This window comes from Falco punctatus (assembly GCF_963210335.1).
Source record: "Falco punctatus genome assembly, chromosome: 3".
Taxonomy (NCBI): Eukaryota; Metazoa; Chordata; class Aves; order Falconiformes; family Falconidae; genus Falco; species Falco punctatus.
The window spans coordinates 42,317,373-42,333,285 of record NC_137582.1 but is presented as its reverse complement, the minus strand read 5'-3'; the positions used below and the strand labels follow the sequence as shown (position 1 = coordinate 42,333,285).

The following is a 15,913-nucleotide window of genomic DNA, read 5'->3' as shown; positions in this document are numbered from 1 at the left end:
TACTATTCCTCATTAATTTGCCAAGTGCCAAGTAATGTTCCTGTCCAAGGAGATACTTTCCTTGCTCATGCCTATAGTCAGATTGAAGTCAAAGAAGTTGGCATGACAAACAGCCTCTGCCCGACTGTCAACAGATACACTTGGAACATACTTTTCTCGTATGTAAAAGCACTGTCAGTAAGTGTACCGTGTTCCTTGTGGGAAACGTCTTGAAGGAGGCCTTCAGGAGTTATAAACTTATTTCCCAGAATGAGTCTTAAAACTAGTCAGATCCATTGCGTGTCCAAGAGGTGTCTTGCCTTACTTAAAATCCTCTCGTTAACCCTTTTTCTCATTCCTCGCTCATTGACATTCCTGCCTTTCAAATGTGCTGCTTCACAGTTCTGCCAGATGAATGTGCTGAGCACTTCTGGTTTACAGGACTTCCACTGGTGCCTGCGGGAGCTCAGCCCAAGGTACAAGGACCTCTTGTGTAAGTGGCACTGTTGACTGTGTACTTGGGAAGAATAGAGCTGGAAATGGGAAAGGTTATGGTTTGGTTAGTCTGTGGAACTGACTGCAGTTAGTGTAACTTCCCTGCCCACGGAACAAGGATCTGTGTCATATAAATAAAAGGTGGGCTGGACACAGTTTCAGCCACGAGCTTTTTGTAGGACTCTCCTGCTATTACAAGAGTTAAATGTGACTTTTCTTGACAGTCACTTTGCTTGGAGATTAAAAAGCTCTTACAGCAATACTCGTTGAAGCATGGCTGTCCCTTGTCCCCTCATGGTAGGTTTGCCATCGCTGATGTGTGCTGCCCTCACAATTTTGTTGGCAAAGCCATTTGTGGGGGTTGGGGTGCAATGTGGGATGGATTGGAAACAAAGGATTTTTTTTCCAAGATGGAGGAAAAAGCAGCAATCAAAAAAAGGTGCATCTTCACACTAGTCTCATTCATGGTGCAGTTCCAGGAACAGCCATGCTAGTGCATTTAGGTATTGAAGGGTACATATCCAAGCTCCACACCAGGATGCTCAGATGCTGGGCTGGATACTAATGTTTCTTCCACAGCAAAGGAGCAAACTGAAGGGTTAATGAATTGTGACATGGAAAGTAGAGTAATTAGTTATCTTGGGAACCTTCTCAGGCTGGTTTGACCTTGGTTACCAGTAGCACTTGTACATGAACATGCTGTTAAATGGCATAAGATACTGTAAAAAGTTATGTTGTATAAGGCTGGATATTAATCAAGAACATCCAGAGAAAATAGGTCATGATCTGATAAGGGTACTTTTTATCAGGGATACAGTATTAACCTTATTTATCCGTGATGGATGTATTCCTTTGTTTTTGTGTATATATGCTGATTGATTTTAAACACTAAATGAGTAGAACTCAACACCAAATAAAAGTTTTCTTAGATACACAATATCAACACTATTTTCTTGTCAGAGGCATGTTTTAAGAATGGCTCTTAATCAAATTTCACTCACGCTTTTTCTCAGTAACTGAGAACGTACCTGCGTTTAATGACATGGCCTTTTTGTTCCTCATGAGTATAGCATCCAACTAATCTGCTCTGTTTTTAACTAGTGTGCAACACTAGAAGGTTAGGTCCTGTTGAAATCTGGATTTAGTAGATCTGATAAGTATCCTTCATAGTATCTCCCATCTATTTATGTTTTTATTAAGAAATCTTTGGCTTTGGATGGCTGATAATAAAAGAGAATCAAATGAAATATGGAATGCGGTGTGGCTTCAACAATAATTAAGGTTGAAGACCAGCTGGATGTACTGCTGCAACTCATAGTAGCCTCATTCATTGGTATCTTTCTCTATCAACTGAAAAAATCTTTTGGGTATATGTATTGCTAAAAATCAGACACAAATGAATGGTTCAGTGTGAATTTTTAGGAATATTTGAAGCATATAAATTTAAATTAACATTTAAAAACATTTATATGATGAGTAACAATACTTTAAAAATCTTTGTCTTAGTATCTTACTCTAGTTAAATATGAATGTAAAAATGCTGAATTAAATTCCATTGAGGCTAATGATTAGATGTTAATCTTTTTTTGTGTACATTTTGAAATTTTTGACAGGTCAAATCAGCTGATACCTTATATGCTGTTGGTTCAGTTGATGCTATCTTATTCCGAGAGCACAACCACTAGTTGAATGACACGAGATTAAAGAATGCAAAAGAATTCCTGGTTTCAAACTCTTTTTAAACCTTCATTTTAAGGGCTCTCTCCATTTGATTACCAAAGTTCCTGGGGCATAAAACAGGATAACCCCAAACTAAAGTAAACTAAACTGTATTTTTGTAGCCTAACCAAAGGATGAGCCTTGCAAACAGTTTGTATACTTCTGATTATGTTACATCAGCATTGGAGCAGTGACAAATCAGTCCATTCAAATGCCAAAATCTGAAAGTGTTTGTGATCTAAATGAGATATGTTTTCAAATATACTTTCCTATTTACAGTCTAAATATAAAATATACTGACAGTGGCAGCCAGCTTCACAGCAAGGCATTTGTGCATTCCTGTTTGATTTTAGAGAAGAGACTATGCCACACTTCACATTGTTCATGTTAAACTATTTAGTGATTTAACCTATTGTTAGTTAACAATGTCTAAACAGTGAATGACAAAGTAGATAAGGTTATTCGTAAGCTGAGCCAACACAGGTTTTAGAGTTTGTGGCCTCTCTGCTATTGTTCATCTAGAAGCTGTGGAAAATAGCTATAGTATGAATCACTGTATGAAATATTTTTGAATACCATGCTATTGAATTCCCCATGGAACCTGGCTGTATTACAGCACTGCTTCTTTTCCTACACATTATCAATAAAATCCCACAGGGGTCACGGTAGACTTTTAATGAACTTTGCTTATAAAAACTTCGAAACTATATCTATTTTAACTTGACAGCTAATTAAAAAAGGCTTGTCTGAAGTCTGATGTGGACATTGATTAAATAACCTCTTCAAGCACGTTCATTCATACATTGTATTATGAAATAACAAATTTTAATATTTCAGTCACTTTTCCTGTATAGAACACAGGCATTTTATTGAATCTAGAACATTAAAAGCACCAATCAGCATTGAAAATGCTGTTTCTTAATTTTGAAATGAATACTAGCATTTGTAGTGATCACAGCAAAATTACTGCTCTTATTTCAGCTATGCTAAAATCAAGTTTTGCCTTTTATCTTTTAAAACTCTGCAGTATTCCTACTCCTACTGAGAGCAATGAGAGCTCTGGATGGGGGATCAAACCTTTTGCATGATTTTTCATGTACTTTTTCCCACAGCCCCACAGTTTAGGGAAACCCGCTCATTCTTATCTTCGGTTTTCTTTGTTTGGGTTTTTTTCATTCCTGGCTTTCCAGGCAATACCAAATAAAATATTCTAGGTGAGTTTCCAACTACACATGGACACTGAAGCAATGTAAGGCACAGGATGCATAATTCTGTTAATGGAATGTCACTAAATGCATATCTCAGCACTAACAGAATCTCATTTTCATATCCAAAATGTACTGAGTTAATCACACAGACCTCACATTATTGAGTCCGCACATAAATATTGAATTTTAACAGCTTTAAGTTAACAACACCAAATGTCCTGAATCTTTTCAGACAGAAAACCAGTGGGTAGATTTTAGCACAGGTAGGTGCTAAATCCAGCAAGGTCCTCAGCAGAAAAACAACTATCCTGTCTTTTGAAAGGTTGCAGATTTAGAAAGTGCTAGTTCTAGTCTACTTCTCAGCTCAAATCAAGGTCTTTCAAAAAGTGAGAAATAGTTACGTTCACCCTCTAGGGCCCTCTGGTGTTGAAGATACTGCCCATAGAAAGACAGCTGCATGGTTCTGCTCTGCTGGATTCCGAACAAGGTTTTGAATATGATTTTCCAACATCTTGAGTGCTCTAGGCAGCAGGATAAAGAACCTTTTTTAAAAAAAACCAAAAAACAACCAACCTTGATTTTGCTCTAGGATTTTGACTACTGAAATTTTAGGAAACGTGTGACTGCCCTACCAGGCAAAAGAGCTATGTCAGAATAGTTAGTGGTCTAGTTGTGAGATCACGCGCTTGAATGGGTTTGTGGCCACTCACTTCTGCATCGAACTTTTTTGAAAAGGCTGTGCATGCTCCTACAAGAATTCTGTAAATAATATTTTCCAGCAACAAAGTATTTCATCAGACGTTCTTGGCCCTTCTCTACTTCTGAGTGCCTCTGTGGAGGAGTTGATAAAGCCTCTAAAATTTGTTTTGAAGAGTTGAAAAAAAAACAGTAAGTAGCTCTGGTAGAAAAAAACAGTTGCATGAATAATCATCTTTCGGTTTTGTTCTGTACCACTAGCCTCCTGCCATGTGTTTTCACTGAGCAAGGAAAGCAGCTGTGATTGATAATGCCAAGACAATGCAAGCTTTAGAAATTATTAGTGTAGATATTTCTAAATGACATTTCTAGATGACACTATTGTTCTGATCAGTCGAGATTACTGATAGTCATTTGGTGATATATTCAGCCATTTAGATTTCTAGATCTTATGTTAATTCAGGGAAGCACCACGCTGACTCATTTAATCTGCTGTAAAAGCCAATCACTATAATAAGGATATAAATATTTACGAAGTGTTCTTTGGAAAGGCAATTTAGCTCTTCTGGTAAAGACTACAGAGCTATTATTTAGTCCAGTGCAATATTACACATCCTGTGCCTTGCATCACATATCGTTGCTCAGTACCTGTGCATGTCCAGTCTTACTTGGGAGCAAATCCAATACTGATTTGAAGACCCTTGTAACTGATGGATAAAACACCAGCTTTTGAAAGCCTGCTTCTGGAATGATATCCAGAGCGTGGAGTGAGCTTCTAGTAGTCTCCAGACAGGGCACAAGGACAGTTAAACGCCACATGGTAAGATCCAGCATATCTAGCAAATGATGCAAAAAGCTACCAGAAGTGGTTAAACAGCCAGGAACAATACAGGGCGGGTTTTAAGCCTGGCTCTGTACTTGCTGATTGGCACTGCAAGGAGCTGTCTCCAACCATCAGGATATTCAGCTTGAAAGTAGCTTCTGGAGGGACTCACTAATGGTCTGTCAAAGAGCTGAACAGGCCTCTTTCTTACTTTCTTTCTCTCTCTTTTTTTTTTTTTTTCTTCTAATTGTATGAGCCATGTTTTGCATGGGGGTCCTACTCATATTTGCTCCATATAATATAGTATGTATTATATAATCAGTAAGTTACAGAATTGTCTCTGAAGTCAGCCACCAAACCCTATGGCAGAGCTTCAGATAGTGCAAGTTAAATGTCCCTTTTCATTTTATAATTTAGTCACAGACTGTTGGCCTTATGGATGTGCAGAGTTTTGTTTGGTGAGCGGGTTCAATAGTTGCTAGCTGTGCAATGAAGGTTGAATTACGCTGAAAACATCCTTCTGGTTATTGCACGTGGGTAGGTCAGAGGTCCAGCTACCTGCATGGAGCTTTTTCTGGGTTCAGTGCCCTGATCTCCCCATTAAATCAGTTTCATGGGGAGGCCTTTATTTTGCTCTAAAATATGATTCTTATCAGGAAAGGGATAAAAAAATATTGCATTGGATTTGTCAAATAATGATCAAGTTCATTTTATAGCCAGGTCACCTACATGTGAACATTGTGGTTGCTGCGAGCCTGGTGTTGTAGTCCCAATAACTGCAGAATAAATTTTCCTTCTTTCCACCTACTCCCTGACAAATACCAAAGAAATATCCCACCCTGTTTTCTATTTAAGATTCATTGCTAAGACTGGGAGCTCCAAAAAGGGGAAAGCAGTGGAGTTATTTTAATTTATCCTCTTACGTAAAAAAAATAGACAGCACGTTCATAAACAGGAAGAAAAAAGCATCATTAGGAAGCACATTTGAACTGATTTCCATTTTCTGGAAATATTTATGCTCTACTCCTTGGATCTCTGCTAGTACCAATATTCAGCAGTTAAGAGGAAAGTGGGCTTGTGTCATTTGCTTCATTATGGGGTGCAGGCTGGTCTGTTCCAAACCTAAAAATATTTTTTCCTCATAACTACTTTCTGATTTCTGGGAAAGCAGTAATCTCCATTTGTGTGATGGTTGATTCCTTTACTTGTTATGTACATCTAAGATACCTGTTCAGTTTCAGGGGGGTTCCACACTGCGCAACATTTTAAATAGATTTTATTAATTACTTATTGTATATAACACTGTATGTATGGGAAGCCTATCACAAATCACATCAATCAGAAAGGGCATGTTAATGGAGCTAATTGCTTTGATGTAACTGTACTACATATTGGGTATAACTGAGCTAATAAAATTACCCTTTTATAACAATTAGTCACCTCAAATCTCATTTGCTACTTCTAGAGCAATGTGTTTTGATTTAGTAATGTGCTGAAAAGGGCTGCAGTCGTTGTAGCTCTGTGAAAACACTGTTATAGCTGGTAGTGACACTATGAGTAGGAACTTCTAAAAGATGTGTTTAATTTGATATTGAAGACATATACATTTAAAAGCAATGTTGCTAAAAAACTGAGCTATGTTCAGGTAGAAATGGCATTCATCTATTGAATTTTAAATTTCTTTCCGCTTGACATCCTCAGAAATACATGCTAGTTATGATGGATTGCTGTTTTATTTGCAAGATTTAATGTGTGCTGGGCACTGTAGTTTTCCTAAGAAATGCTTGAACTGGGCTCTTTTCTGGTTGAGACTTGAAGCTGTACCCATCACAGTGGTACAACTCCCTTCAAACATTGCATTTATGGCAGTGACTTAGATCTATATCTTTGTAAACTGTTCTCTTTTTATATAGGTTTGTAAGTAGTGAGCAGTATACTTCTGCTTGGTTTATTCTGAGTTTTGTTTTTCCCTCTCGATCCTGTACCCTCCCTTCTTTTCCATGCTTTCTTAATGTTTCCTTACAGTTTCTCTGTATGGTCTTGAAAATCCTGATTTCACTTGTGGTTAGCAAGAGGAAGACCTCTGTGAGTGATAAAGGCTCACTCACAAACTAAAACTAAGTGAGACCTGGGTTGAGCAAAATGTCAGGGTCTTGTAAAACACCTGCCCTGGCCATCAAGGCAAACATCCTTTTGGCTGCAAAGCCCAGACCTTGGAAATTCCTTTTCTCTTCTTCATTTCCCTTCCTTCTTCTCCTTCCTCTTCACTTCTTAGTAGTATTTATTATGGAAATAACCTCTTTTTTTCTAAAAACCTGAAGATTCCAGGTCTTGCTCATCTTAGCCCTGTTGCTTACCATTACTCTGCAACATGCTGGCTGGGAGAGCATCCTTCTTCCAGATTCAGAAGTCTGGACAGGGAGGGACCAGAAAGCAGTTGTGAAGTTTGCTTGTGCTTCAGAGCAGTGCCTGAACTGGGAAGCATGCACTCAAAGGACGAGAGTAAATAACACTAAACCCGGTGCTCTGACAATGGTTATTTAGGAGTTACTATGGAGCATTTCAGCTACTAAACAGGAATTGGACTTAATCTGTCAGTATATAAAACTGTCATTAGTTACATTCAAAAGTACTTAAACATCTCCAAACAAAATGAATTAAACAACACCTCATTGCTTTTTAATGGTTTTACAATTTCAGTTTTAAGAGGGTAGTAGTTATTGCACGCTTCTTGGAGTGCACTGGTCATGATAATGTTGGTCTCAGAGCAATGTTTTCTTGTCCGTAGAGGCTTTTGGAAATCTTTTTTTCTTTTTTGAAGTCCCTGTCTTTGCATTGGTTAACGGAGGCTAACACATGGGTAGGAGATATTGGTTACCTGTTTGTCAGCTCTTTTAGTTCCCACCTAATTTAGGATCTGAATGCTAGCCTCAGCTCCATTAACACTGAAATCATCTAAGGTGTGTTATTTTGGACCACTTTAATTTGCATTAATTTTGTAATCTAGCCCTCACTGATCTCCTTGAAACACCTGACCATTAAACTCTGGCATGCAATGGTTAATGTAATAACGTTTACGTAGTGTATGTCTATTAAAATTGATTGTGTATCTTGGACAATCACTACTGTTCCACCAGTCCCAAGACAGCACTGTGATTCAGCATTCCCTCTGAATGCCCTATGGACAAAAACGTGCCCACCTGCATTCTGCCTCTGTACACTGCCAACATGCCAGTGCTGAAGCATGCTTTGCTTTTTTCTGGACTCACAGAGGAACAGTCTGAAGACTTGTTTGGTATTTTCTGAGTTTTCTCAGAATATAGTTTGAATCAATCGCCTCTTTCTTTTTTTAATATAATTTGGTTCCAAAACACTATTTTTCCATTATGTTACTGAGCTAGAGTTTAACTTTCACTAACCAGGACTGGAATAACCTCACATTGTCTCTCTGAATGTGACAGTTGACATCCTGAATTTATACATTTATATATTTTAAACCACAATTAAAATACAGTAGGTTGCACTTTAAAAGCTGATCTCATCATCTTCAGTTTAGCTCATTTTTCCCTCCCTTCACCCATGCCCTCATTCCAATGGTGGATTGAAACCAGGCTTTCTGGCTGGAGCCTTTTGAGATCTGAATTTGATCAGTGATAGAGCACTGGAATGTCTGATTTGAAGTAGAAAAGATTTATTGCAATCAATGTTAGTGCATGCAAAGTCACGCTATCCTGTTTTGCAAGTTACCTACTGCCTCTCTCTCCTCTCCAACCACTCCACCCCATATACGGCTTACTGTAGAGCTGTCTACTTGCAATTCCATCTCAAACAAGGGTGGATTTTAAATGATTAATTCAAATATGTAATAATTATGATCAAAGCGTATTTCAAAAATTGAAATTAATCACATTTTTAATGTTGGCCCATGAACAATAAACTTCTTCTTGTAGGGAGCCCTATTAGAGATCAGTGAAAGTTCAGAATTTAATTCCTCTTCAGTGCATTTTTGGGGGGTAGTAAACGATTTCATACAGACTTTCTGGCTCTATGTGAACTTTCCTTTTGGCACAAGTTTACTTAAAAACAAAAATGTAGAACAGACAGTAGCTGCATTTCATGAACCATTCTATTATTTCAAGTTGATTTTTAATATTGTGTCTAAACTGACAGAAAGAAAAAGCTTGGCAAGTATGTTAGATAAATTATCTGTGATACTTTTAATTTATAAGGGAATTGTGATTCACTTTTAAGCACAAAATCATATTAGCAATTGGCAACTTAAAAAACACATTTTCATCCTGTTGACATTCCTATAAACTGTACACATAGTCAATAAAAAGTGTACCCATTAGCCACTAAGAGAGCATGTGGTGGTTTTCTTTTTCTTTCTGTAACATTATATATGTGCATGTAAAACTTAGCCTAGTGGGAGCAGTTTGTTTATGACAGAAATCTGTTCCAAAGGGCTTTTAAATATAAAGTTCATCTCACATAGCACAAGTCTATCTGGTTTTGCTGTCACAGGGATTCTTATGACACACTTACGGTGTAAAGATGAAATGAAGCTCCTTTCCTGAAATATGGGGAGGATTCCACAACATGTCTGTTGCTTACAATCGATAGTGGAAGAAAATCAATTTACTGAGCAATAGATCACTTTATTTTTGCCAAAAAGCTGTGAATTATTTGAGGGACATGACCTTGCTTTCCTCCAGTTGTTCCAGAGGATGACGAAAGTAGAGAGGCTTAATTTCATGTATATCCCTCATGCTGGTATTTATCATCAACACTGATACAATCTTACTTTAAAAAACCCAAACAATTACAGTACACCACATCACCTAAGATGAGTTTCCAGTGTTGGCCAAACATTCCTGATCAGTTGCAACACAAGGGAAAAGTTTAAAAAGTTTGAGAAAGAACATACATGACAGCCTTGAGGGAAAATGCCAGCTGCTTCAGAAGGTAAGCACGTGACGTGACAGAGCAAAATATAAGGCACACTGGAGCACAAAGTAGAACAAATTTTTTTACAAAGATCTTTTGAATGTCTCCTTAGAAATGATCTTTGAGTAAGAAAATCAGCAAGAAGCGTTCAGCACGGTTCTTGGTGTGGCTGGACTTACTATTTAGCAAGGCTGTTGGTACAGTGAAGTCCCAGAAATTCCAGATGTTTTCAGGATACACTCACAAGCCAACTAAAAATAGGCCATGTGGGTAGCCCAGGATCCCCAGGGTTATTATTATTAAGCTTTGCCAAGATTTTTCGCAAAGTATCCAGAAAGCTAGATTAAAGACAGGAATCTGCATGCTAGTTTCTGCCAGTGGTGGGGGCCCACCTTTACAAGAACCTCTGTGATGAACAGGCCTTGCCAGTGAATTTTTCTGTCTAAAACCAAGAAAGATAACATTTCCTTTGTCACAGTAGTCCTATTTTCTGGAAGAGTCATGAGGCCCTCTCTCCCTTTCCCTGTGCAGAGGTGGCAGTCCTGCCACTTCATGTCCCAGAGACCCTGTAAAACAAAAGGGTGAAGCCTCAGGTTTGTACTGGGAGACTTTGGAAGTAGAGGAGGACATAAGACTGCTGTTTCTCTCCAGAACATTGAGCCATGAAGGTTAGGAGCAGATTCTTTAATTGGCAGTTTGGTACTTTGAATACATGCAGAGCTGAAACCAAGCTAAGCCTGAGGGCCAAGAGTCTAATCAGCTGCTATCAGTTTGCAAATTGTATGTTTAATTTACATGTAATACAATTTTCCCACTGCTGACACTGGAGGAAATTTGCATGTGCTGACAGCCTTAAGCCATTGAGACTGTATTGGATTCTAGGATTTGCAAGTGAACCTTCCAGACTCTTTCCTGAATGTTTTGCACTTCGTTGCGTGTGATCTGCCATGGCAAGGTCTACAGAATTAAAGGAGAGGACACTTTCGAGAAGGTTTTTAGTTATATTCAGAAGTCAAGTGTTCGATAGATGATTACTCTTGTGGAATAAAATTGTGTCCCTTTCACGAAGATTCTACTGTAATTGTTTTGCTAATTGTGACTTAATGATTGTAGTGAAATACTCAAGGGAGGACTGTTGGTTTTGGTTAAGCTTCAGTTATTTTACTTGAATGTTAACTGTGTTTTAACAGAACCAGGGTGTACTTGCAGGGCTAATGCCACTACTAGCTTACAACATGAAGTTACTTCTGTTTATTTTCCTTTTAATTTATTTCAGTGATGTAATCTGCTGTTGCCTCTTGTTCTGTGCTTTCTAACCTCAGTGCAGCTCCCTCTGATGTCTTATATCACAGTGACCTTAGTAGAACATACAATTAAAAATCATGTCTGTTTGTATCTGAGTCACTGGAAGGTACTAGTGAGTGGCTGGGACACAAGGAAGGTCTAGAGGGGAAAGTCTGGGGCTAAGTGCAAAGCTTACTTTCCCCAAGCTCTTATCCTTGTTGGAAAGTTGTATGTGCTTCTCTAGTAGAGAAATAAATACAAATAATAACACATTCATCTTAGCTGTGATACTTTTCTGAGCTTTGTGTTTGCAATATATTAACATGGGTGTGCTTTGGCAAGTACTTTTCCCTGTGTTTTCCACTGTGAAAATTAACCTGCAAAGGTTAATAAATGGATATTATGTGTTTCTGAAGTACTACATAGTCAGGTAACAGAAATCCTTAATTATTTACACAGAGACTAACTGGCAAAATGAAGGCAAAGACTTGACTGAGGTCCTTGTGCATATCAGATACAAAGTGTGCTTGGATCAATTCCATGTAGACAAAGATGTATGCACAGCTCCGCTCACCTACCTCTGACACACAAGCCCAGGTGGATTTATTCTCCCAGTATGTATGCCTCTTATTAATGCTATTAAAAATTATTGCTCCAAACAAGATGAAAATATGCCCTTAAGCTAGCAGTTTAACTTTTATTTCCAATCTTGTTTTTGTTTTTCTGGAAACATAGAAGAGAAATATCCCTCGTTTCCCAGGTGGACTAAAGGGGAACAATATAAACTTTGTATTTTAGTGTTAAAAATGTAAACACAGATGAAATGTACTTCATAGCTCATTTTGCCAAAGCTTTTCTTGGATGATTTCCATCAACATACTTATTGTAATTATTTTCCAAATGTTACCCATGTGATTCTCATTTGCTACATGTTTAATTCCCTACCTTAAATTGGGGCACTTAGGTATTACTAAAGATGGCAGACACCTAAAGATTTGTAGGTTCAACCTGCATAATGGCCCCACAGTGGTCGCATAATGCTCACGTGCTCTTAAATGAACTACAAGAACTGGCTGAAAACCTATGTGTGGATTCAGCCTTGTGCCTTTTGAAGCTAAAAAGCAGGTGTTACCCATGGCATGATACTTCATGTAAAAAAAAAAATATTTCAAATGTACTCTTTTAAATTTATTTTTGGTGTTCCACATGCAAAAGCCTAAGGCTTTCCATCAAAAGTAGCTAAAACAAGTCATTAAAGATCAAAGCAATTGCAGTATAATTAGGACTACAATTGGATTATGTTATCCTCACCATCTACTTCTCTTATTCCTCCTACCCTAGACACCAGCCACAAATAAACATTGTCTCTCAAACAGGTTAAAAGCCAAAACTTGTCAGCTTAGACACCGCTTTATCAATCATAAAGGTGTAGCTTGTAACTACAATACAAATTTTTGAGACAATGCTCCTTTCACTTACTTTTGTTCTATGGCTAAATCAATTCACTGAAATTAATACCGGCTGCCAGTAGTAAAATGCAGAGTCTGTCCACTAAAACATCCTCATCCTACATGAACGTGGCCTTTCGCCTCCTCTTTCACTTCCTCTCCTAATTTACAAGTGGTTCAGAATGATGTCGACAGGCTATCTGGCACTTGGGGATGCTGCAACGCTGACACCAAGGTGACTTCCTTGCAGTCCCAAAAGAACATTAGAAAAATCCTGGAAAAGGCCCAGCCCCAGCCAAAATGTTAAATACAAATCAACTCTTATCAATTTTAGGTTAGATCTCAAGACAGAGTATGATTTCCTCTTGCAACATTTGAACATCGTGGCATGCCTGTGGAGATCTTGTAATTCCCTGAAAAATGTTCTGCACGGCACTTTTTTGTATAATAAATCTTCAGTTTGTGTCAGAATATCTTTTTAATTTTATGTAATACAATATACTGCACCATTTACTGAGGCAGGGGGTAGAAAACAGAAAAGACAATGGATCACATATGTCAAAAAAAAACATTTCCATCACTATCCTCTACATCCCTTCCAGTGTAAGAGGCAGAGGGCAGCCTTGCATTTCTTTATTTTCTGTCCTCCTTGGCTATAGTTTATGTTTTAATTCCAAATGTTATGAGACACAAGGTGGGTTATTCAAAACTATTTATTAGCTTGTTAAACTGAAATGCCTTTGCTCCTTGGCCAAGTTTTATAGGAACCCACAAAACATTGAAGTACCTCACAGGCAGTGCCCCACCTTTGTAGATGACATCAGTGCAACAGGACTTGATTTTTCAATATATCTTTAAACATATTTTTTTTAAAAGTACACATTCTTACAAGTATTTTCTTTCACTTAAATCAGCCAAGTTATATGCAGCCATGATTTATGTCTCCCAAAGGATCTCCAGAATTTAGAATCTATAAGCCTGATCCTAAAGTCTTTACTCAGGCAAAATGCCTGAAATAAACCAGAGGATATATAAGGCTTCATATAACATTTGGCCACGAAGAAAAAACACCATTAACAAAAGCAGTTACAGGTATCAAAGGACTTCGCCTCGTATCTAAAAGTGAAGGAGTAATAATGAAGATACGCTGTAATATATTCCACATACTCAACTTTCACCAGTTTCCGTGACAGGCTCTATCTTTCCAGCAAGGGTCATCTACTCCATCCCGGCAGGCGTTGGTACATGTGTATGGGCATATCTTGATGAGCATTTTAGCTGGGCCCAGGTGAGCGGGTGCTCCTGGGGAGACTGATCCCCACTTGCGCCCTGCCCGCGTGGCAGAGTGCTCCCCCGGCACGCAGACAGGCTGCCTCTTGAGATAAACCCAGCCAGAAAATATGCTCCAGGAGCTGAACTAACGCACCCCCACTGCTTGCTGGCATGTTTTCCGCGCGGCCAGGCTACAACTCATCTGAACCAACCCCCCCATCCACCCGAATGCAGAAAGTTTGGAGGTTGGGTCCTCAACACTGGCTGTTTCACTCTCCAGATCCGCTCACGTTGGGCCGCATGACTCGCCAGGGTAGATGCAGCCACATATCATGTTCCTCATGATCCTACTACAAAGCAGACTGTAACTGCAGCCTCAGCAATTAACCCACGTCTGCTGCACATCTGTGCGGTGAAGAAGTCTGCGATATGTTTTTTTTGGGGGGTGGTGTTGTTTTTCTTAACTTCTGTCAGGGAATCTTGAAGCTGGAGTTATGGCTTTCTGTAATTAAATGTAATGCCATGGAAAAGATGTGTTGCATCTATCTGCCCTGCTCAGCCATTGTCTCAAGGGCCCACGATCTCAGTGGTTCATAGCCAAATTGTGTGTCATTCAAAAATGTCTTACCTGGGAAACTGCCCCATTCTTATGGTGGCAAGATTCATTTCACTAAAACCAACACAATTTAGGCTTGTCAGCTGAATAAGTTTCAGTGACATATGTCAAAGGTGCAGTCCCACCGTGGCCGGTGCTGACTGCAGTCCAGGCTGCCCTTGCTGAGCTGGCATTCCCTCTGCCTTAAGCCACACTGAGCTGCCCAAACGCCTGCAGTGTGGTTGGGGGGGGGTGTGTGTCCCCCATCACAGGGTGGTGGTGCAGTTGTTCCCAACGAGTCCGCTACCTCTGGCAGCTCGCTCTGCTATTTCTCAGCCACACTGCTCTAGCAATGACGACTGGGACAGGGACGGGAGTGGGGATGAAGCCTGGACTACTATAATTCAGGCTTAAATAGTTTTATACTGCAGTGGAACTGTGGGCTTGTGCAGATGGAGCAACACAGATTTATAGCCATTGAGAACGTGGCCTGTGAAATTTAAATAAAAAACCCCTTACCTGGTACCTATTTCAGAAGGCATTCACTCCATGTTTGGTGTGAACCACTACAGGATACGTATTGTCCAAGTTACTGGAATGAATCGTGATACTGCTCCTAACCCACACCCATGCCACACCCCCACACCCCCCTTTTAATGGAATCTTTTCCCTGGTTCATCTCTCTGTTACCCATTCTTCTGCTGAGTGGAAAGTTCACATTTTACCATGACAAGAGAGCACTAGCAAAAGGCAAGAAAGAGCCCACTTCGTGTACTGTTTTGGAAGTTCCCTAAAGTGAAAAATTATATTCTTGAGGGTGAAGATTCCACAATGCCTTGAGGTACAGTGTACATTCTCCAAAACTGATGCCTAAGCATCTTTTTTTACTATCTATAATACTTTCAGCGTAGTAAGATTACAGACACACTAGTAAGGATTTGCTGGGAGCTATAACAGTCAAATATTTCCATAAATTATCAGCACAAAAAAGCAGCCTTTTACTAGAAATTGATTTAACACTAACAAAATTGTGCTTATCTTAATGAGTTAATTTGGTGTTCAAGTGCATATCATATACATTTCCTTGGGGCTTTAAATAGAGTCTAAAAATACTTGTAATGGATATTTGAAATGAATTGTCTCTCTCCTGTAGCATGGAAACATTAGGTCTATGTCTGAATTAATGCAATGGATATTTAAACAGATGAAATGGAAATTTTGATGGAAATACAGAATGGACTTTTCAATATAGGAGCATGTTACTTACATTCCAGGACTTGATTTATGGGTTCTTTTATTAATGTATTTCAAATAAAAGGCTATAAAATTAGAAGGTCATGAAGAATTGCTGACATCACTTATTATGATTACTTGCTGTCTTGGACACTTTTATTAATGACTTAATGCTCAGCAGCTTTAAGCTACCCACCATGCTGAAAGCAAAAGA

At 38.8% G+C, this 15,913-nt stretch overlaps 1 protein-coding gene across 1 annotated transcript in view; it reads left to right on the top strand.

Moving 5' to 3' along the window:
• The window catches only part of LOC308060212 (uncharacterized protein C8orf34 homolog), a 273,979-nt gene that overhangs the window by 182,735 nt on the left and 75,331 nt on the right, over nucleotides 1–15,913 (top strand). The window lies entirely within an intron of this gene.